Here is a 23,261-nt window from a genome sequence, read left to right on the forward strand (position 1 = left end):
ACCCATGTTAACCCTGGTGTCTGTTCCTCTGTTGTTGTGTGTAACCCATGTTAACACCCTGGTGTCTGGTCCTCTGTTGTTTTGTAACCCATGGTAACCCTGGTGTCTGTTCCCTCTGTTGTTGTGTGTAACCCATGTTAACCCTGGTGTCTGTTCCTCTGTTGTTGTGTGTAACCCATGTTAACCCTGGTGTCTGCTCCCTCTGTTGTTGTGTGTAACCCATGTTAACCCTGGTGTCTGCTCCTCTGTTGTTGTGTGTAACCCATGTTAACCCCTGGTGTCTGTTCCTCTGTTGTTGTGTGTAACCCATGTTAACCCTGGTGTCTGCTCCCTCTGTTGTTGTGTGTAACCCATGTTAACCCTGGTGTCTGCTCCCTCTGTTGCTGTGTGTAACCCATGTTAACCCTGGTGTCTGTTCCCTCTGTTGTTGTGTGTAACACATGTTAACACCCTGGTGTCTGTTCCCTCTGTTGTTGTGTGTAACCCATGTTAACCCTGGTGTCTGTTCCCTCTGTGTTTGTGTGTAACCCATGTTAACCCTGGTGTCTGTTCTCTCTGTTGTTGTGTGTAACCCATGTTAACCCTGGTGTCTGCTCCCTCTGTTGTTGTGTGTAACCCATGTTAACCCTGGTGTCTGCTCCCTCTGTTGTTGTGTGTAACCCATGTTAACCCCCTGGTGTCTGTTCCCTCTGTTGTTGTGTAACCCATGTTAACCCTGGTGTCTGCTCCCTCTGTTGCTGTGTGTAACCCATGTTAACCCTGGTGTCTGTTCCTCTGTTGTTGTGTGTAACCATGTTAACACCCTGGTGTCTGTTCCCTCTGTTGTTGTGTGTAACCCATGTTAACCCTGGTGTCTGTTCCCTCTGTGTTTGTGTGTAACCCATGTTAACCCTGGTGTCTGTTCCTCTGTTGTTGTGTAACCCATGTTAACCCTGGTGTCTGCTCCTCTGTTGTTGTGTGTAACCCATGTTAACCCTGGTGTCTGTTCCTCTGTTGTTGTGTGTAACCCATGTTAACCCCTGGTGTCCGTTCCCTCTGTTGTTGTGTGTAACCCATGTTAACCCTGGTGTCTGCTCCCTCTGTTGTTGTGTGTAACCCATGTTAACCCTGGTGTCTGCTCCCTCTGTTGTTGTGTAACCCATGTTAACACCCTGGTGTCTGGTCCTCTGTTGTTTTGTGTAACCCATGGTAACCCTGGTGTCTGTTCCCTCTGTTGTTGTGTGTAACCCATGTTAACCCCCTGGTGTCTGTTCCTCTCTGTTGTTGTGTGTAACCCATGTTAACCCTGGTGTCTGCTCCTCTGTTGTTGTGTGTAACCCATGTTAACCCTGGTGTCTGTTCCTCTGTTGTTGTGTAACCCATGTTAACCCTGGTGTCTGTTCCCTCTGTTGTTGTGTGTAACACATGTTAACACCCTGGTGTCTGTTCCCTCTGTTGTTGTGTGTAACCCATGTTAACCCTGGTGTCTGTTCCCTCTGTGTTTGTGTGTAACCCATGTTAACCCTGGTGTCTGTTCTCTCTGTTGTTGTGTGTAACCCATGTTAACCCCGGTGTCTGTTCCCTCTGTTGTTGTGTGTAACCCATGTTAACACCCTGGTATCTGCTCCCTCTGTTGTTGTGTGTAACATATGTTAACCCTGGTGTCTGTTCCATCTGTTGTTGTGTGTAACCCATGTTAACCCCCTGGTGTCTGTTCCTCTGTTGTTGTGTGTAACCCATGTTAACCCTGGTGTCTGCTCCCTCTGTTGTTGTGTGTAACCCATGTTAACCCTGGTGTCTGTTCCTCTGTTGTTGTGTGTAACACATGTTAACACCCTGGTGTCTGTTCCTCTGTTGATGTGTCCTCTCTTCCCTCTGTTGTTGTGTGTAACCTATGTTAACCCCGGTGTCTGTTCCCTCTGTTGTTGTGTGTAACCTATGTTAACCCTGGTGTCTGTTCCCTCTGTTGTTGTGTGTAACCTATGTTAACCCTGGTGTCTGCTCCCTCTGTTGTTGTGTGTAACCTATGTTAACCTTGGTGTCTGTTCCCTCTGTTGTTGTGTGTAACCCATGTTAACACCCTGGTGTCTGGTCCCTCTGTTGTTTTGTGTAACCCATGGTAACCCTGGTGTCTGTTCCCTCTGTTGTTGTGTGTAACCCATGTTAACCCCTGGTGTCTGTTCCTCTGTTGTTGTGTGTAACCCATGTTAACCCTGGTGTCTGCTCCCTCTGTTGTTGTGTGTAACCCATGTTAACCCTGGTGTCTGTTCCCTCTGTTGTTGTGTGTAACCCATGTTAACACCCTGGTGTCTGTTCCCTCTGTTGTTGTGTGTAACCTCTCTTCCCTCTGTTGTTGTGTGTAACCCTGGTGTCTGTTCCCTCTGTTGTTGTGTGTAACCCATGTTAACCCTGGTGTCTGCTCCTCTGTTGTTGTGTGTAACCCTGTTAACCCCTGGTGTCTGTTCCCTCTGTTGTTGTGTGTAACCCATGTTAACCCCTGGTGTCTGTTCCCTCTGTTGTTGTGTGTAACCCATGTTAACCCTGGTGTCTGTTCCCTCTGTTGTTGTGTGTAACCCATGTTAACCCCCTGGTGTCTGTTCCCTCTGTTGTTGTGTGTAACCCATGTTAACCCTGGTGTCTGCTCCCTCTGTTGTTGTGTGTAACCCATGTTAACCCTGGTGTCTGTTCCCTCTGTTGTTGTGTGTAACACATGTTAACACCCTGGTGTCTGTTCCCTCTGTTGTTGTGTGTAACCCATGTTAACCCTGGTGTCTGTTCCCTCTGTTGTTGTGTGTAACCTATGTTAACCCTGGTGTCTGTTCCTCTGTTGTTGTGTGTAACCCATGTTAACACCCTGGTGTCTGGTCCTCTGTTGTTGTGTGTAACCCATGTTAACCCTGGTGTCTGTTCCCTCTGTTGTTGTGTGTAACCCATGTTAACCCCTGGTGTCTGTTCCTCTGTTGTTGTGTGTAACCCATGTTAACCCTGGTGTCTGTTCCCTCTGTTGTTGTGTGTAACCCATGTTAACCCTGGTGTCTGTTCCCTCTGTTGTTGTGTGTAACCCATGTTAACCCCCTGGTGTCTGTTCCCTCTGTTGTTGTTGTAACCCATGTTAACCCTGGTGTCTGCTCCTCTGTTGTTGTGTGTAACCCATGTTAACCCTGGTGTCTGCTCCTCTGTTGTTGTGTGTAACCCATGTTAACCCTGGTGTCTGTTCCCTCTGTTGTTGTGTGTAACCCATGTTAACACCCTGGTGTCTGTTCCCTCTGTTGTTGTGTGTAACCCATGTTAACCCTGGTGTCTGTTCCTCTGTTGTTGTGTGTAACCCATGTTAACCCTGGTGTCTGTTCCTCTGTTGTTGTGTGTAACCCATGTTAACCCTGGTGTCTGCTCCTCTGTTGTTGTGTGTAACCCATGTTAACCCTGGTGTCTGTTCCCTCTGTTGTTGTGTGTAACCCATGTTAACCCCCTGGTGTCTGTTCCTCTGTTGTTGTGTGTAACCCATGTTAACCCTGGTGTCTGTTCCTCTGTTGTTGTGTGTAACCCATGTTAACCCTGGTGTCTGCTCCCTCTGTTGTTGTGTGTAACCCATGTTAACCCTGGTGTCTGTTCCTCTGTTGTTGTGTGTAACCCATGTTAACACCCTGGTGTCTGTTCCCTCTGTTGTTGTGTAACCCATGTTAACCCTGGTGTCTGTTCCCTCTGTTGTTGTGTGTAACCCATGTTAACCCTGGTGTCTGTTCTCTCTGTTGTTGTGTGTAACCCATGTTAACCCTGGTGTCTGTTCCCTCTGTTGTTGTGTGTAACCCATGTTAACCCCTGGTGTCTGTTCCTCTGTTGTTGTGTGTAACCCATGTTAACCCTGGTGTCTGTTCCATCTGTTGTTGTGTGTAACCCATGTTAACCCTGGTGTCTGTTCCCTCTGTTGTTGTGTGTAACCCATGTTAACCCTGGTGTCTGCTCCTCTGTTGTTGTGTGTAACCCATGTTAACACCCTGGTGTCTGTTCCTCTGTTGTTGTGTGTAACCCAACCTATGTTAACCCCTGGTGTCTGTTCCCTCTGTTGTTGTGTGTAACCCATGTTAACCCTGGTGTCTGTTCCCTCTGTTGTTGTGTGTAACCCATGTTAACCCTGGTGTCTGTTCCTCTGTTGTTGTGTGTAACCCATGTTAACCCTGGTGTCTGTCCCTCTGTTGTTGTGTATAACCCATGTTAACCCTGGTGTCTGTTCCCTCTGTTGTTGTGTGTAACCCATGTTAACCCTGGTGTCTGTTCCCTCTGTTGTTGTGTGTAACCCATGTTAACCCTGGTGTCTGTTCCCTCTGTTGTTGTGTGTAACCCATGTTAACCCTGGTGTCTGTTCCCTCTGTTGTTGTGTGTAACCATGTTAACCCTGGTGTCTGTTCCCTCTGTTGTTGTGTGTAACCCATGTTAACCCTGGTGTCTGTTCCCTCTGTTGTTGTGTGTAACCCATGTTAACCCCTGGTGTCTGCTCCCTCTGTTGTTGTGTGTAACCCATGTTAACCCTGGTGTCTGTTCCCTCTGTTGTTGTGTGTAACCCATGTTAACACCCTGGTGTCTGGTCCCTCTGTTGTTTTGTGTAACCCATGGTAACCCTGGTGTCTGTTCCTCTGTTGTTGTGTGTAACCCATGTTAACCCCTGGTGTCTGTTCCCTCTGTTGTTGTGTGTAACCCATGTTAACCCTGGTGTCTGTTCCTCTGTTGTTGTGTGTAACCCATGTTAACCCTGGTGTCTGCTCCCTCTGTTGTTGTGTGTAACCCATGTTAACCCTGGTGTCTGTTCCCTCTGTTGTTGTGTGTAACCCATGTTAACCCTGGTGTCTGCTCCCTCTGTTGTTGTGTGTAACCCATGTTAACCCTGGTGTCTGCTCCCTCTGTTGTTGTGTGTAACCCATGTTAACCCTGGTGTCTGTTCCCTCTGTTGTTGTGTGTAACCCATGTTAACACCCTGGTGTCTGTTCCCTCTGTTGTTGTGTGTAACCCATGTTAACCCTGGTGTCTGTTCCCTCTGTTGTTGTGTGTAACCCATGTTAACCCTGGTGTCTGTTCCCTCTGTTGTTGTGTGTAACCCATGTTAACCCTGGTGTCTGTTCCCTCTGTTGTTGTGTGTAACCCATGTTAACCCTGGTGTCTGCTCCCTCTGTTGTTGTGTGTAACCCATGTTAACCCTGGTGTCTGTTCCTCTGTTGTTGTGTGTAACCCATGTTAACCCCTGGTGTCTGGTCCTCTGTTGTTGTGTGTAACCCATGTTAACCCTGGTGTCTGTTCCTCTGTTGTTGTGTGTAACCCATGTTAACCCTGGTGTCTGTTCCCTCTGTTGTTGTGTGTAACCCATGTTAACCCCTGGTGTCTGTTCCCTCTGTTGTTGTGTGTAACCCATGTTAACCCTGGTGTCTGTTCCTCTGTTGTTGTGTGTAACCCATGTTAACCCTGGTGTCTGTTCCTCTGTTGTTGTGTGTAACCCATGTTAACACCCTGGTGTCTGTTCCCTCTGTTGTTGTGTGTAACCCATGTTAACCCTGGTGTCTGTTCCTCTGTTGTTGTGTGTAACCCATGTTAACACCCTGGTGTCTGTTCCCTCTGTTGTTGTGTGTAACCCATGTTAACCCTGGTGTCTGTTCCTCTGTTGTTGTGTGTAACCCATGTTAACCCCTGGTGTCTGTTCCTCTGTTGTTGTGTAACCCATGTTAACCCTGGTGTCTGCTCCTCTGTTGTTGTGTGTAACCCATGTTAACCCTGGTGTCTGTTCCCTCTGTTGTTGTGTGTAACCCATGTTAACCCCTGGTGTCTGTTCCCTCTGTTGTTGTGTGTAACCCATGTTAACCCTGGTGTCTGCTCCCTCTGTTGTGTGTGTAACCCATGTTAACCCTGGTGTCTGCTCCCTCTGTTGTTGTGTGTAACCCATGTTAACCCTGGTGTCTGTTCCCTCTGTTGTTGTGTGTAACCATGTTAACACCCTGGTGTCTGTTCCCTCTGTTGTTGTGTGTAACCCATGTTAACCCTGGTGTCTGTTCCTCTGTTGTTGTGTGTAACTGTTCCCTGTGTCTGTTGTGTTGTAACCCATGTTAACCCTGGTGTCTGTTCCTCTGTTGTTGTGTGTAACCCATGTTAACCCTGGTGTCTGTTCCTCTGTTGTTGTGTGTAACCCATGTTAACCCCTGGTGTCTGTTCCTCTGTTGTTGTGTGTAACCCATGTTAACCCTGGTGTCTGCTCCTCTGTTGTTGTGTGTAACCCATGTTAACCCTGGTGTCTGTTCCCTCTGTTGTTGTGTGTAACCCATGTTAACCCTGGTGTCTGTTCCCTCTGTTGTTGTGTGTAACCCATGTTAACCCCTGGTGTCTGTTCCTCTGTTGTTGTGTGTAACCCATGTTAACCCTGGTGTCTGCTCCTCTGTTGTTGTGTGTAACCCATGTTAACCCTGGTGTCTGTTCCCTCTGTTGTTGTGTGTAACCTATGTTAACCCTGGTGTCTGTTCCCTCTGTTGTTTGTGTGTAACCCATGTTAACCCTGGTGTCTGTTCCCTCTGTTGTTGTGTGTAACCCATGTTAACCCTGGTGTCTGTTCCCTCTGTTGTTGTGTGTAACCCATGTTAACCCCTGGTGTCTGTTCCCTCTGTTGTTGTGTGTAACCCATGTTAACCCTGGTGTCTGTTCCTCTGTTGTTGTGTGTAACCCATGTTAACCCTGGTGTCTGTTCCCTGTTGTTGTGTGTAACCTATGTTAACCTTGGTGTCTGTTCCCTCTGTTGTTGTGTGTAACCCATGTTAACCCCCTGGTGTCTGTTCCCTCTGTTGTTGTGTGTAACCCATGTTAACCCTGGTGTCTGTTCCCTCTGTTGTTGTGTGTAACCCATGTTAACCCTGGTGTCTGTTCCCTCTGTTGTTGTGTGTAACCCATGTTAACCCCGGTGTCTGTTCCCTCTGTTGTTGTGTGTAACCCATGTTAACACCCTGGTATCTGCTCCCTCTGTTGTTGTGTGTAACATATGTTAACCCTGGTGTCTGTTCCATCTGTTGTTGTGTGTAACCCATGTTAACCCCCTGGTGTCTGTTCCCTCTGTTGTTGTGTGTAACCCATGTTAACCCTGGTGTCTGCTCCCTCTGTTGTTGTGTGTAACCCATGTTAACCCTGGTGTCTGCTCCCTCTGTTGTTGTGTGTAACCTATGTTAACCCCTGTGTCTGTTCCCTCTGTTGTTGTGTGTAACCTATGTTAACCCTGGTGTCTGTTCCCTCTGTTGTTGTGTGTAACCTATGTTAACCCTGGTGTCTGTTCCCTCTGTTGTTGTGTGTAACCCATGTTAACCCTGGTGTCTGTTCCCTCTGTTGTTGTGTGTAACCCTGTGTTAACCCTGGTGTCTGTTCCTCTGTTGTTGTGTGTAACCCATGTTAACCCTGGTGTCTGTTCCCTCTGTTGTTGTGTGTAACCCATGTTAACCCTGGTGTCTGTTCCTCTGTTGTTGTGTGTAACCCATGTTAACCCTGGTGTCTGTTCCTCTGTTGTTGTGTGTAACCTATGTTAACCCTGGTGTCTGTTCCCTCTGTTGTTGTGTGTAACCCATGTTAACCCTGGTGTCTGTTCCTCTGTTGTTGTGTGTAACCCATGTTAACCCTGGTGTCTGTTCCCTCTGTTGTTGTGTGTAACCCATGTTAACCCTGGTGTCTGTTCCCTCTGTTGTTGTGTGTAATCCATGTTAACCCTGGTGTCTGTTCCCTCTGTTGTTGTGTGTAACCCATGTTAACACCTGGTGTCTGCTCCTCTGTTGTTGTGTGTAACACATGTTAACCCTGGTGTCTGTTCCATCTGTTGTTGTGTGTAACCCATGTTAACCCCTGGTGTCTGTTCCTCTGTTGTTGTGTGTAACCCATGTTAACACCCTGGTGTCTGTTCCCTCTGTTGTTGTGTGTAACCCATGTTAACCCTGGTGTCTGTTCCCTCTGTTGTTGTGTGTAACCCATGTTAACCCCTGGTGTCTGTTCCCTCTGTTGTTGTGTGTAACCTATGTTAACCCTGGTGTCTGTTCCTCTGTTGTTGTGTGTAACCCATGTTAACCCTGGTGTCTGTTCCTCTGTTGTTGTGTGTAACCTATGTTAACCCTGGTGTCTGTTCCCTCTGTTGTTGTGTGTAACCCATGTTAACCCTGGTGTCTGTTCCCTCTGTTGTTGTGTATAATCCATGTTAACTGTGTCTGTTCCCTCTGTGTTTGTGTAACCCATGTTAACCCTGGTGTCTGTTCCCTCTGTTGTTGTGTGTAACCCATGTTAACCCTGGTGTCTGTTCCCTCTGTTGTTGTGTGTAACCCATGTTAACCCCTGGTGTCTGTTCCCTCTGTTGTTGTGTGTAACCATGTTAACCCTGGTGTCTGTTCCTCTGTTGTTGTGTGTAACCCATGTTAACCCTGGTGTCTGTTAACACCCTGGTGTCTGTCCCTCTGTTGTTGTGTAACTGTTAACCCTGGTGTCTGTTCCTCTGTTGTTGTGTGTAACCCATGTTAACACCCTGGTGTCTGGTCCCTCTGTTGTTGTGTGTAACCCATGTTAACCCTGGTGTCTGTTCCTCTGTTGTTGTGTGTAACCCATGTTAACCCCCTGGTGTCTGTTCCCTCTGTTGTTGTGTGTAACCCATGTTAACCCTGGTGTCTGCTCCTCTGTTGTTGTGTGTAACCCTGGTGTCTGTGTTGTTGTGTAAACCCATGTTAACCCTGGTGTCTGTTCCCTCTGTTGTTGTGTGTAACCCATGTTAACCCCTGGTGTCTGCTCCCTCTGTTGTTGTGTGTAACCCATGTTAACCCTGGTGTCTGTTCCCTCTGTTGTTGTGTGTAACCCATGTTAACCCCTGGTGTCTGGTCCTCTGTTGTTTGTGTAACCCATGTTAACCCTGGTGTCTGTTCCCTCTGTTGTTGTGTGTAACCCATGTTAACCCCTGGTGTCTGTTCCCTCTGTTGTTGTGTGTAACCCATGTTAACCCTGGTGTCTGCTCCCTCTGTTGTTGTGTGTAACCCATGTTAACCCTGGTGTCTGTTCCCTCTGTTGTTGTGTGTAACCCATGTTAACACCCTGGTGTCTGTTCCCTCTGTTGTTGTGTGTAACCTATGTTAACCCTGGTGTCTGTTCCTCTGTTGTTGTGTGTAACCCATGTTAACCCTGGTGTCTGTTCCTCTGTTGTTGTGTGTAACCCATGTTAACCCTGGTGTCTGTTCCCTCTGTTGTTGTGTGTAACCCATGTTAACCCCTGGTGTCTGTTCCCTCTGTTGTTGTGTGTAACCCATGTTAACCCTGGTGTCTGTTCCCTCTGTTGTTGTGTGTAACCCATGTTAACCCTGGTGTCTGTTCCCTCTGTTGTTGTGTGTAACCCATGTTAACACCCTGGTGTCTGCTCCCTCTGTTGTTGTGTGTAACCCCCTGGTGTCTGTTCCATCTGTTGTTGTGTGTAACCCATGTTAACCCCCTGGTGTCTGTTCCCTCTGTTGTTGTGTGTAACCCATGTTAACCCTGGTGTCTGCTCCTCTGTTGTTGTGTGTAACCCATGTTAACCCTGTGTCTGTTCCATCTGTTGTTGTGTGTAACCCATGTTAACCCTGGTGTCTGTTCCCTCTGTTGTTGTGTGTAACCCATGTTAACCCTGGTGTCTGTTCCATCTGTTGTTGTGTGTAACCCATGTTAACCCTGGTGTCTGTTCCCTCTGTTGTTGTGTGTAACCCATGTTAACCCTGGTGTCTGTTCCCTCTGTTGTTGTGTGTAATCCATGTTAACCCTGGTGTCTGTTCCTCTGTTGTTGTGTGTAACCCATGTTAACCCCTGGTGTCTGTTCCCTCTGTTGTTGTGTGTAACCCATGTTAACCCTGGTGTCTGTTCCCTCTGTTGTTGTGTGTAACCCATGTTAACACCCTGGTGTCTGTTCCTCTGTTGTTGTGTGTAACCCATGTTAACCCTGGTGTCTGTTCCCTCTGTTGTTGTGTGTAACCCATGTTAACCCCTGGTGTCTGTTCCTCTGTTGTTGTGTGTAACCCATGTTAACCCTGGTGTCTGGTCCCTCTGTTGTTGTGTGTAACCCATGTTAACCCTGGTGTCTGTTCCCTCTGTTGTTGTGTGTAACCCATGTTAACCCTGGTGTCTGTTCCCTCTGTCTGTTGTGTGTAACCCATGTTAACCCTGGTGTCTGTTCCCTCTGTTGTTGTGTGTAACCCATGTTAACACCCTGGTGTCTGTTCCTCTGTTGTTGTTTGTAACCCATTCCCTCTGTTAACCCTGGTGTCTGTTCCCTCTGTTGTTGTGTGTAACCCATGTTAACCCTGGTGTCTGTTCCTCTGTTGTTGTGTGTAACCTATGTTAACCCTGGTGTCTGCTCCCTCTGTTGTTGTGTGTAACCCATGTTAACCCTGGTGTCTGTTCCCTCTGTTGTTGTGTGTAACCCATGTTAACACCCTGGTGTCTGTTCCCTCTGTTGTTTGTGTAACCCATGTTAACCCTGGTGTCTGTTCCCTCTGTTGTTGTGTGTAACCCATGTTAACCCCTGGTGTCTGTTCCCTCTGTTGTTGTGTGTAACCCATGTTAACCCTGGTGTCTGCTCCCTCTGTTGTTGTGTGTAACCCATGTTAACCCTGGTGTCTGTTCCCTCTGTTGTTGTGTGTAACCCATGTTAACCCCTGTTAACCCTGTTGTGTCTGTTCCCTCCTCTGTTGTTGTGTGTAACCCATGTTAACCCTGGTGTCTGTTCCCTCTGTTGTTGTGTGTAACCCATGTTAACCCTGGTGTCTGCTCCTCTGTTGTTGTGTGTAACCCATGTTAACCCTGGTGTCTGTTCCCTCTGTTGTTGTGTGTAACCCATGTTAACCCCTGGTGTCTGTTCCTCTGTTGTTGTGTGTAACCCATGTTAACCCCTGGTGTCTGTTCCTCTGTTGTTGTGTGTAACCCATCTGTGTCTGTTGTTGTGTGTAACCCATGTTAACCCTGGTGTCTGCTCCTCTGTTGTTGTGTGTAACCCATGTTAACCCTGGTGTCTGCTCCCTCTGTTGTTGTGTGTAACCCATGTTAACCCTGGTGTCTGCTCCCTCTGTTGTTGTGTGTAACCCATGTTAACCCTGGTGTCTGCTCCTCTGTTGTTGTGTGTAACCCATGTTAACCCTGGTGTCTGTTCCCTCTGTTGTTGTGTGTAACCCATGTTAACCCTGGTGTCTGCTCCCTCTGTTGTTGTGTGTAACCCATGTTAACCCTGGTGTCTGTTCCCTCTGTTGTTGTGTGTAACCCATGTTAACCCTGGTGTCTGTTCCCTCTGTTGTTGTGTGTAACCCATGTTAACCCTGGTGTCTGTTCCCTCTGTTGTTGTGTGTAACCCATGTTAACCCTGGTGTCTGCTCCTCTGTTGTTGTGTGTAACCCATGTTAACCCTGGTGTCTGTTCCTCTGTTGTTGTGTGTAACCCATGTTAACCCCTGGTGTCTGTTCCCTCTGTTGTTGTTGTGTAACCCATGTTAACCCTGGTGTCTGTTCCCTCTGTTGTTGTGTGTAACCCATGTTAACCCTGGTGTCTGTTCCCTCTGTTGTTGTGTGTAACCCATGTTAACCCTGGTGTCTGCTCCCTCTGTTGTTGTGTGTAACCCATGTTAACCCTGGTGTCTGTTCCCTCTGTTGTTGTGTGTAACCCATGTTAACACCCTGGTGTCTGTTCCCTCTGTTGTTGTGTGTAACCCATGTTAACCCTGGTGTCTGTTCCTCTGTTGTTGTGTGTAACCCATGTTAACCCTGGTGTCTGTTCCCTCTGTTGTTGTGTGTAACCCATGTTAACCCTGGTGTCTGCTCCCTCTGTTGTTGTGTGTAACACATGTTAACCCTGGTGTCTGTTCCATCTGTTGTTGTGTGTAACCCATGTTAACCCCCTGGTGTCTGTTCCCTCTGTTGTTGTGTGTAACCCATGTTAACACCCTGGTGTCTGGTCCCTCTGTTGTTGTGTATAACCCATGTTAACACCCTGGTGTCTGGTCCCTCTGTTGTTTTGTGTAACCCATGTTAACCCCCTGGTGTCTGTTCCCTCTGTTGTTGTGTGTAACCCATGTTAACCCTGGTGTCTGTTCCCTCTGTTGTTGTGTGTAACCCATGTTAACCCTGGTGTCTGTTCCCTCTGTTGTTGTGTGTAACCCATAGTTAACCCTGGTGTCTGTTCCCTCTGTTGTTGTGTGTAACCCATGTTAACCCTGGTGTCTGTTCCCTCTGTTGTTGTGTGTAACCCATGTTAACCCTGGTGTCTGTTCCCTCTGTTGTTGTGTGTAACCCATGTTAACCTGCTCCCTCTGTTAACCCTGGTGTCTGTTCCCTCTGTTGTTGTGTGTAACCCATGTTAACCCTGGTGTCTGTTCCCTCTGTTGTTGTGTGTAACCTATGTTAACCCTGGTGTCTGTTCCCTCTGTTGTTGTGTGTAACCTATGTTAACCCTGGTGTCTGTTCCCTCTGTTGTTGTGTGTAACCCATGTTAACCCTGGTGTCTGTTCCCTCTGTTGTTGTGTGTAACCCATGTTAACCCTGGTGTCTGTTCCCTCTGTTGTTGTGTATAATCCATGTTAACCCTGGTGTCTGTTCCCTCTGTGTTTGTGTGTAACCCATGTTAACCCTGGTGTCTGTTCCCTCTGTTGTTGTGTGTAATCCATGTTAACCCTGGTGTCTGTTCCCTCTGTGTTTGTGTGTAACCCATGTTAACACCCTGGTGTCTGCTCCCTCTGTTGTTGTGTGTAACACATGTTAACCCTGGTGTCTGTTCCATCTGTTGTTGTGTGTAACCCATGTTAACCCCTGTTCCTGTTGTGTCTGTTCCCTCTGTTGTTGTTGTGTGTAACCCATGTTAACCCTGGTGTCTGTTCCATCTGTTGTTGTGTGTAACCCATGTTAACCCTGGTGTCTGTTCCCTCTGTTGTTGTGTGTAACCCATGTTAACACCCTGGTGTCTGTTCCCTCTGTTGTTGTGTGTAACACATGTTAACACCCTGGTGTCTGTTCCCTCTGTTGTTGTGTGTAACCTATGTTAACCCTGGTGTCTGTTCCCTCTGTTGTTGTGTGTAACCCATGTTAACCCTGGTGTCTGTTCCCTCTGTTGTTGTGTATAATCCATGTTAACCCTGGTGTCTGTTCCCTCTGTGTTTGTGTGTAACCCATGTTAACCCTGGTGTCTGTTCCCTCTGTTGTTGTGTGTAATCCATGTTAACCCTGGTGTCTGTTCCCTCTGTGTTTGTGTGTAACCCATGTTAACACCCTGGTGTCTGCTCCCTCTGTTGTTGTGTGTAACCCATGTTAACCCTGGTGTCTGTTCCATCTGTTGTTGTGTGTAACCCATGTTAACCCCCGGGTGTCTGTTCCCTCTGTTGTTGTGTGTAACCCATGTTAACACCCTGGTGTCTGGTCCCTCTGTTGTTGTGTGTAACCTGGTGTCTGGTCCTCTGTTGTTGTGTGTAACCCATGTTAACCCTGGTGTCTGTTCCCTCTGTTGTTGTGTGTAACCCATGTTAACACCCTGGTGTCTGGTCCCTCTGTTGTTTTGTGTAACCCATGGTAACCCTGGTGTCTGTTCCCTCTGTTGTTGTGTGTAACCCATGTTAACCCCCTGGTGTCTGTTCCCTCTGTTGTTGTGTGTAACCCATGTTAACCCTGGTGTCTGCTCCCTCTGTTGTTGTGTGTAACCCATGTTAACCCTGGTGTCTGCTCCCTCTGTTGTTGTGTGTAACCCATGTTAAACCTGGTGTCTGTTCCCTCTGTTGTTGTGTGTAACCCATGTTAACCCTGGTGTCTGTTCCCTTTGTTGTTGTGTGTAACCCATGTTAACACCCTGGTGTCTGTTCCCTCTGTTGTTGTGTGTAACCCATGTTAACACCCTGGTGTCTGTTCCCTCTGTTGTTGTGTGTAACCCATGTTAACCCTGGTGTCTGTTCCCTCTGTTGTTGTGTGTAACCCATGTTAACCCTGGTGTCTGTTCCCTCTGTTGTTGTGTGTAACCCATGTTAACCCTGTGTCTGTTCCCTCTGTTGTTGTGTGTAACCCATGTTAACCCTGGTGTCTGTCCTCTGTTGTTTTGTGTAACCCATGTTAACCCTGGTGTCTGTTCCCTCTGTTGTTGTGTGTAACCCATGTTAACCCCCTGGTGTCTGTTCCCTCTGTTGTTGTGTGTAACCCATGTTAACCCTGGTGTCTGCTCCCTCTGTTGTTGTGTGTAACCCATGTTAACCCTGGTGTCTGTTCCCTCTGTTGTTGTGTGTAACCCATGTTAACCCCCTGGTGTCTGTTCCCTCTGTTGTTGTGTGTAACCTCTCTTCCCTCTGTTGTTGTGTGTAACCTATGTTAACACTGGTGTCTGTTCCCTCTGTTGTTGTGTGTAACCCATGTTAACATCTGTTCCATCTGTTGTTGTGTAACCCATGTTAACCCCCTGGTGTCTGTTCCATCTGTTGTTGTGTGTAACCTGTTAACTGGTGTCTTTCCCTCTGTTGTTGTGTGTAACCCATGTTAACACTGGTGTCTGCCCCTCTGTTGTTGTGTGTAACCCATGTTAACCCTGGTGTCTGTTCCCTCTGTTGTTGTGTGTAATCCATGTTAACACCCTGGTGTCTGTTCCCTCTGTTGTTGTGTGTAACCTCTCTTCCTCTGTTAACCTACCCTGGTGTCTGTTCCCTCTGTTGTTGTGTGTAACCTATGTTAACCCTGGTGTCTGTTCCCTCTGTTGTTGTGTGTAACCCATGTTAACCCTGGTGTCTGTTCCCTCTGTTGTTGTGTGTAACCCATGTTAACCCTGGTGTCTGTTCCTCTGTTGTTGTGTGTAACCCATGTTAACCCCGGTGTCTGTTCCCTCTGTTGTTGTGTGTAACCCATGTTAACACCCTGGTGTCTGCTCCCTCTGTTGTTGTGTGTAACACATGTTAACCCTGGTGTCTGTTCCATCTGTTGTTGTGTGTAACCCATGTTAACCCCCTGGTGTCTGTTCCCTCTGTTGTTGTGTGTAACCCATGTTAACACCCTGGTGTCTGGTACCTCTGTTGTTTTGTGTAACCCATGTTAACCCCCTGGTGTCTGTTCCCTCTGTTGTTGTGTGTAACCCATGTTAACCCTGGTGTCTGGTCCCTCTGTTGTTGTGTGTAACCCATGTTAACCCTGGTGTCTGTTCCCTCTGTTGTTGTGTGTAACACATGTTAACACCCTGGTGTCTGTTCCCTCTGTTGTTGTGTGTAACCTCTCTTCCCTCTGTTGTTGTGTGTAGCCTATGTAAACCCCGGTGTCTGTTCCCTCTGTTGTTGTGTGTAACCCATGTTAACCCTGGTGTCTGTACCCTCTGTTGTTGTGTGTAACCCATGTTAACCCCCTGGTGTCTGGTCCCTCTGTTGTTGTGTGTAACCCATGTTAACACCCTGGTGTCTGCCCCCTCTGTTGTTGTGTGTAATCCATGTTAACCCTGGTGTCTGCTCCCTCTGTTGTTGTGTGTAATCCATGTTAACCCTGGTGTCTGTTCCCTCTGGTGTTGTGTGTAACCCATGTTAACCCCCTGGTGTCTGTTCCCTCTGTTGTTGTGTGTAACCCATGTTAACCCTGGTGTCTGCTCTCTCTGTTGTTGTGTGTAACCCCTGTTAACCCTGGTGTCTGCTCCCTCTGTTGTTGTGTGTAACCCATGTTAACCCTGGTGTCTGCTCCCTCTGTTGTTGTGTGTAACCCATGTTAACCCTGGTGTCTGTTCCCTCTGTTGTTGTGTGTAACCCATGTTAACCCTGGTGTCTGTTCTCTCTGTTGTTGTGTGTAACCCATGTTAACCCCGGTGTCTGTTCCCTCTGTTGTTGTGTGTAATCCATGTTAACACCCTGGTGTCTGCTCCCTCTGTTGTTGTGTGTAACCCATGTTAACCCTGGTGTCTGTTCCCTCTGTTGTTGTGTGTAACACATGTTAACACCCTGGTGTCTGTTCCCTCTGTTGTTGTGTGTAACCTCTCTTCCCTCTGTTGTTGTGTGTAGCCTATGTAAACCCCGGTGTCTGTTCCCTCTGTTGTTGTGTGTAACCCATGTTAACCCTGGTGTCTGTACCCTCTGTTGTTGTGTGTAACCTATGTTAACCCTGGTGTCTTCTCCCTCTGTTGTTGTGTGTAACCTATGTTAACCTTGGTGTCTGTTCCCTCTGTTGTTGTGTGTAACCCATGTTAACACCCTGGTGTCTGCCCCCTCTGTTGTTGTGTGTAATCCATGTTAACCCTGGTGTCTGCTCCCTCTGTTGTTGTGTGTAATCCATGTTAACCCTGGTGTCTGTTCCCTCTGTTGTTGTGTGTAACCCATGTTAACCCCCTGGTGTCTGTTCCCTCTGTTGTTGTGTGTAACCCATGTTAACCCTGGTGTCTGCTCCCTTTGTTGTTGTGTGTAACCTCTGTTCCCTCTGTTGTTGTGTGTAACCCATGTTAACCCCTTAGTGTCCTTTTTCTTTGTTACACACCAAGAGTTAGAGAGGAAGTGGGGGGGGGACCATTGAGGCCGTGCTGTGGGTCACATGATCCTGGTCCTCTGGAAATCCATTGAGCTGAATCATATATGCTGACATATCAGTGGCCATTTTATCATGCGTTCCACCAAAATGACCTGTTGTTAGCCTATTACTAGATCTGTTTGTGCTGTAAAGCCAAGTCCTGTGGTCATTGTCATGCTACAAGAAACAGATCTGGGTGGGACCAGGCTAACCTGCCACCCTCATCAACTTTACCAATTGATAGCTACTGTCAAGTGTCAATTCCAGTAGTGGTGTGTGGGTAGAATCCCCTGGGAAGCCAAGCCAGATAAAAAGCCATATTACAACCTGTGTGTTGTGATAATTGTGTTGTTTGCTCTATAACCTGTAAGTTCATATGTCTTGACAACGTGATATTTAGGCCTAAAGGTCGAGACAATAAGTAGACACAGTGGCAGAATACATTAAACCACACCTCTGTTTCATCACAAAACTGAAGTCCACAAAGCATATTGTTTCAGATTTCTGTGTGTGTGTGTGTGTGTGTGTGTGTGTGTGTGTGCGTGTGCGCGTGTGCGTGTGCGGTGCGTGCGTGTGCGTGTGCGTGTGCGTGTGTGTGTGTGAGTGGGTGGGTGTGTGTGTGTGTGCATGTGCGTGTGTGTGTGTGGTTGTGGGTGCACATTCATGCAAGTAGAAAACATGTTGACTCACCCTACTTGTAGAGTATTGCCATTCTCCTATTTCATGTTGAGGAAACGGTCTATGACTCAGTACATACTTTTATTTGTTTTGTCCTAGGCTACTTGGCTAAAATACTTGCTCACTAGACTAACTTCCTTTCATGGACAACAATACGCCAGGCCAGCTAGTTAACATTAACCTACTACATTTAACTACATATTGAACTTCCATCCTCTCAGGTCAAGGGCACAATATATGAATTAATGGTTGGATCAGAATCGCCATTACAGTCATTGGCCAGTACAGAGAATGAAGTAAAACCACATGTCCAAATCCCTATCTCCATCCATGGCTAATTTAGGAAAGGGATGATTTTTAGCTAGCTAGCCACCGGGGGACAACAACACAACGAGATGCAGCAATACAAGTTGTTTCTGTCAGTTCCGTAGGCTCTAGATGTGATGTGATTGGTCTGAAGCCAAATCCAACCTGGCTTCCCTTGACTCTTTGTTTTGGTGTTCCAGGACCAATCACAGTTGAGCTCACTCAGTTTAGCTCAACTCTGATTGGCTATTATTTACAGGTGAGCTCACTCAGTTTAGCTCAACTCTGATTGGCTATTATTTACAGGTGAGCTCACTCAGTTTAGCTCAACACTGATTGGCTATTATTTACTTTTTATCAAGGGAGGCCAAATGCTCGCTGGCATCCTTTGCATTCAATGCTATGCGGTAATAATGTCATACACTTTTGGACCAGACAGCATCTGATAGATGGTCTGGACCAGGTATTCCCAAACTAGGGTACGCACAATGCCGTCGGGGGTACGCGAAATAAAAATGTGATTCACAAATAAGATGCGCAAATATGATGAACTACATTGATTTGGCTTTAATTTACTGTATATTAGGAGTAGTGCCTTTCCTCCTCCACGGTGTGTTATATGTGCAAAAGTACCATCTCACAACTCGATGAAACCTTCACTCTTGCGTAGACATTTAGAAATAAAACATGCCCATTTGAAAAATAAGCCACAGGAGTTTTTCGAGCGAGAATTAAGACGACTTTCAAGTAGTAAGACATGTATAAAAGCAACAGATACCATGAATAAGAAGGGGCTAGAAGCGTCTTATATGGTGAGCTACCGATTGGCTAGGACAGGCAAGTCCCATACTATTGTGAAGGACATAATTCTTTAGTCCTGCTGCCGTGGATATGGCTGGAACAATGCTGGGGGAAAGGCCCAAAAAACTATACAGACAATGTCTTCATCAAACAACACTGTTTCACGACACATCAGTGACATGGCAGAAGATGTTTTGAAACCATTACTGCTTCACATACAAGCCAGTGAATTCTATGCGTTACAGCTGGAGGAGTCAACAGACGTGGCGGGCCTGGCACAGCTCCTGGTATATGTCCGTTACAGCTGGATGAGTCAACAGGCCTGGCACAGCTCCTGGTATATGTCTGTTACAGCTGGATGAGTCAACAGGCCTGGCACAGCTCCTGGTATATGTCTGTTACAGCTGGATGAGTCAACAGACGTGGCAGGCCTGGCTCAGCTCCTGGTATATGTCTGTTACAGCTGGATGAGTCAACAGACATGGTGGGCCTGGCACAGCTCCTGGTATATGTCTGTTACAGCTGGATGAGTCAACAGATGTGGAGGGCCTGGTACAGCTCCTGGTATATGTCTGTTACAGCTGGATGAGTCAACAGGCCTGGCACAGCTCCTGGTATATGTCTGTTACAGCTGTATGAGTCAACAGGCCTGGCACAGCTCCTGGTATATGTATGTTACAGCTGGATGAGTCAACAGACATGGTGGGCCTGGCACAGCTCCTGGTATATGTCTGTTACAGCTGGATGAGTCAACAGATGTGGCACAGCTCCTGGTATATGTCTGTTACAGATGGATGAGTCAACAGACATGGTGGGCCTGGCACAGCTCCTGGTATATGTCTGTTACAGCTGGATGAGTCAACAGATGTGGCACAGCTCCTGGTATATGTCTGTTACAGATGGATGAGTCAACAGACATGGTGGGCCTGGCACAGCTCCTGGTATATGTCTGTTACAGCTGGATGAGTCAACAGAAGTGGCGGGCCTGGCTCAGCTCCTGGTATATGTCCGTTACATTTATGGGGGGTCAATTAAGGAAGACATCCTCTTCTGCAAACCACTGGAAACCAGGACAACAGGAGAGGATATTTTTAAAGTACTTGACAGCTTTGTGACGTAAAATAGACTTTGGTGGTCAATATGTGTTGTTATCTGTACTGATGGTGCAAAGGCCATGACAGGGAGACATAGTGGAGTGGTAACATGCATGCAAGCAGTTGCTCCTGACACCGCTTGGGTACACTGCAGCATCTACCAAGAGGCTCTTGCTGCCAAAGGAATGCCTGACAGCTTGAAAGACGTTTTGGCACCACAGTGAAAATTATGAACTTTGTTAAAGCAAGGCCGTGTATTTTCTGCATTATGCAATGATATGGGCAGCGACCATGGAACGCTTTTACAACAGAAAATGTGCTGGTTATCAAGGGGCAAAGTATTGACACATTTTTTAAATTGAGAGACGAGCTTAAAGTTTTCTTTACTGACCATAATTTTTACTTGTCTGGCCGCTTGCATCATGACGGGTTTCTCACACGACTGGCCTATCTGGGTGATGTTTTTTCTCACCTGAATGATCTGAATCTAGGATTACAGGGACTCTCCGCAACTATATTCAATGTGCGGGACAAAATTCGGGCTATGATTAAGAAGTTGGAGCTCTTCTCTGTCTGCATTAACTGAGACAACACACATGTCATGTATTGTCATATTATGTCTTGTTCCTGTTCTTTCTCTTCACTCCGTCTCCCTCTGCTGGTCGTATTAGGTTACCTTCTCTTCCTTTCCTTCCCCCAGCTGTTCCTCATCTTCTCTAACTACCTCGTTCACCCTTTTCCCACCTGTTCCCTTTTTTCCCTCTGATTAGGTCTCTATTTCTCTCTCTGTTCCTGCTTCTGTCTTTGTCAGATTCTCGTTTGAGTTTCTCATGCCAGAACCAAACTATCGTCTCGTTTGCTTCACCCTTGTCTCGTCCTGTCGGAATCTGCCTGTTCATCTGATGCTACGTGTGATCAGGTACCTCTGTCCTCTACAACCCGCGCCTACCCAGAGAGACCAGCAGTCTGTCGCCGCTAACCCTGCTATTCTCCTCTGCTGCTAAGAAGGGGACTCTTCTGTAAAGATCAGAAGGACTTTATGATTTATTTGTCGCCCTCTCTGCGGGTTGTCTATTTTGCCATTCTATACATCTGAAGAGGATATATGTCTTCCCTGTGTTTTGACATTAAAGGACTCTGTTTTTGTTAAACCGCTTTTGGGTCCTCACTCACCTGCATAACAGAAGAATCTGACCAAGAATGGACCCAGCGACTTCGGATCCTCTCCACTCAGCCGTCGAGATCCAGGGAGCGATGCTAGGCAGACACGAGCAGGAATTGTCTGCTGCTCGACATGCCGTTGAGACCCTGGCCGCCCAAGTCTCCGACCTCACAAAACAGATTCACCATCTCCGCCTCGATCCACCGGCCACTTCCAGGGCTTCCCAATCTCCGGAGCCCAGAATCAATAACCCGCCGTGTTACTCTGGGGAGCCCACTGAATGCCGCTCGTTCCTCACCCAATGTGATATTGTGTTTTCTCTCCAGCCCAACACTTACTCCAGGAGCACAGCTCGTATCGCCTACGTCATATCTCTCCTTACTGGACGGGCTCGTGAGTGGGGAACGGCAATCTGGGAGGCGAGGGCTGAGTGAACTAACCAGTATCAGGACTTTAAGGAGGAGATGATACAGGTTTTTGATCGTTCTGTTTTTGGGGAGGAAGCTTCCAGGGTCCTGTCTTCCCTATGTCAAGGTAATCGATCCATAACAGATTACTCTATTGAGTTTCGCACTCTTGCTGCCTCCAGTGACTGGAACGAGCCGGCTTTGCTCGCTCGTTTTCTGGAGGGTCTCCGCGCGGAGGTATAGGATGAGTTCTCTCCCGGGAGGTTCCTTCCAGCGTGGATTCCTTGATTGAACTCGCTATTCGCATAGAGCGACGGGTTGATCTTCGTCACCGAGCTCGTGGAAAGGAGCTCGCGTTCTCCGTTGCCCCCCTCTCCGCATCACTACCATCTTCCTCCGCCGGCTCGGGTGCTGAGCCTATGCAGCTGGGGGGTATCCGCATCTCGACTAAGGAGAGGGAACGGAGAATCACCAACCGCCTCTGTCTCTATTGCGGTTCCGCTGGTCATTTTGTCACTTCATGTCCAGTAAAAGCCAGAGCTCATCAGTAAGCGGAGGGCTACTGGTGAGCGCTACTACTCTGGTCTCTTCTTCAAGATCCTGCACTACCTTGTCGGTCCATCTACGCTGGACCGGTTCGTCAGCTTCCTGCAGTGCCTTGATAGACTCTGGGGCGGAGGGCTGTTTTATGGACGAAACCTGGGCTCGGGAACATGACATTCCTCTCAGAAAGTTAGGGGAGCCCACGGCCTTGTTCGCTTTGGATGGTAGTCCTCTCCCCAGGATTCAGCGTGAAACGCTACCTTTAACCCTCACTGTCTCTGGTAATCATAGCGAAACCATTTCTTTTTTAATTTTTCGTTCACCTTTTACACCTGTTGTTTTGGGCCATCCCTGGCTAGTTTGTCATAATCCTTCTATTAATTGGTCTAGTAATTCTATCCTCTCCTGGAACGTCTCTTGTCATGTGAAATGTTTAATGTCTGCTATCCCTCCTGTTTCCTCTGTCTCTTCTTCACAGGAGGAGCCTGGTGATTTGACGGGGGTGCCGGAGGAATATCACGATCTGCACACGGTGTTCAGTCGGTCCAGGGCCACCTCTTTTCCTCCGCACCGGTCGTATGATTGTAGTATTGATCTCCTTCCGGGAACCACTCCCCCCCGGGGTAGACTATACTCTCTGTCGGCTCCCGAACGTAAGGCTCTCGAGGATTATTTGTCTGTTGCTCTCGATGCTGGTACCATAGTCCCCTCCTCCTCTCCCGCCGGAGCGGGGGTTTTTTTTGTTAAGAAGAAGGACGGGTCCCTGCGCCCCTGCGTAGATTATCGAGGGCTGAATGACATAACAGTTAAGAATCGTTATCCGCTTCCTCTTATGTCTTCAGCCTTCGAGATCCTGCAGGGAGCCAGGTTTTTCACTAAGTTGGACCTTCGTAACGCTTACCATCTCGTGCGCATCAGGGAGGGGGACGAGTGGAAAACGGCGTTTAACACTCCGTTAGGGCACTTTGAATACCGGGTTCTTCCTTTCGGCCTCGCTAACGCTCCAGCTGTCTTTCAGGCATTAGTGAATGACGTCCTGAGAGACATGCTGAACATCTTTGTTTTCGTTTACCTTGACGATATCCTGATTTTTTTCACCGTCACTCCAGATTCATGTTCAGCACGTTCGACGTGTCCTCCAGCGCCTTTTAGAGAATTGTCTTTATGTGAAGGCTGAGAAGTGCTCTTTTCATGCCTCCTCCGTCACATTTCTCGGTTCTGTTATTTCCGCTGAAGGCATTAAGATGGATCCCGCTAAGGTCCAAGCTGTCATCAATTGGCCCGCCCCTAAGTCACGTGTCGAGCTGCAGCGCTTTCTCGGCTTCGCGAATTTCTATCGTCGTTTCATCCGTAATTTCGGTCAGGTGGCAGCTCCTCTCACAGCCCTTACTTCTGTCAAGACGTGCTTCAAGTGGTCCGTTTCCGCCCAGGGAGCTTTTGATCTCCTCAAGAATCGGTTTACATCCGCACCTATCCTTGTTACACCTGACGTCTCTAGACAGTTCGTTGTCGAGGTTGACGCGTCAGAGGTGGGCGTGGGAGCCATTCTTTCTCAGCGCTCCCTTTCTGACGACAAGGTCCACCCTTGCGCGTATTTTTCTCATCGCCTGTCGCCGTCAGAACGTAACTATGATGTGGGAAACCGCGAACTGCTCGCCATCCGCTTAGCCCTAGGCGAATGGCGACAGTGGTTGGAGGGGGCGACCGTTCCTTTTGTCGTTTGGACTGACCATAGGAACCTTGAGTACATCCGTTCTGCCAAACGACTTAATGCGCGTCAGGCTCGTTGGGCGCTGTTTTT

Source organism: Oncorhynchus nerka, linkage group LG2 (assembly GCF_034236695.1).
Source record: "Oncorhynchus nerka isolate Pitt River linkage group LG2, Oner_Uvic_2.0, whole genome shotgun sequence".
NCBI lineage: Eukaryota > Metazoa > Chordata > Actinopteri > Salmoniformes > Salmonidae > Oncorhynchus > Oncorhynchus nerka.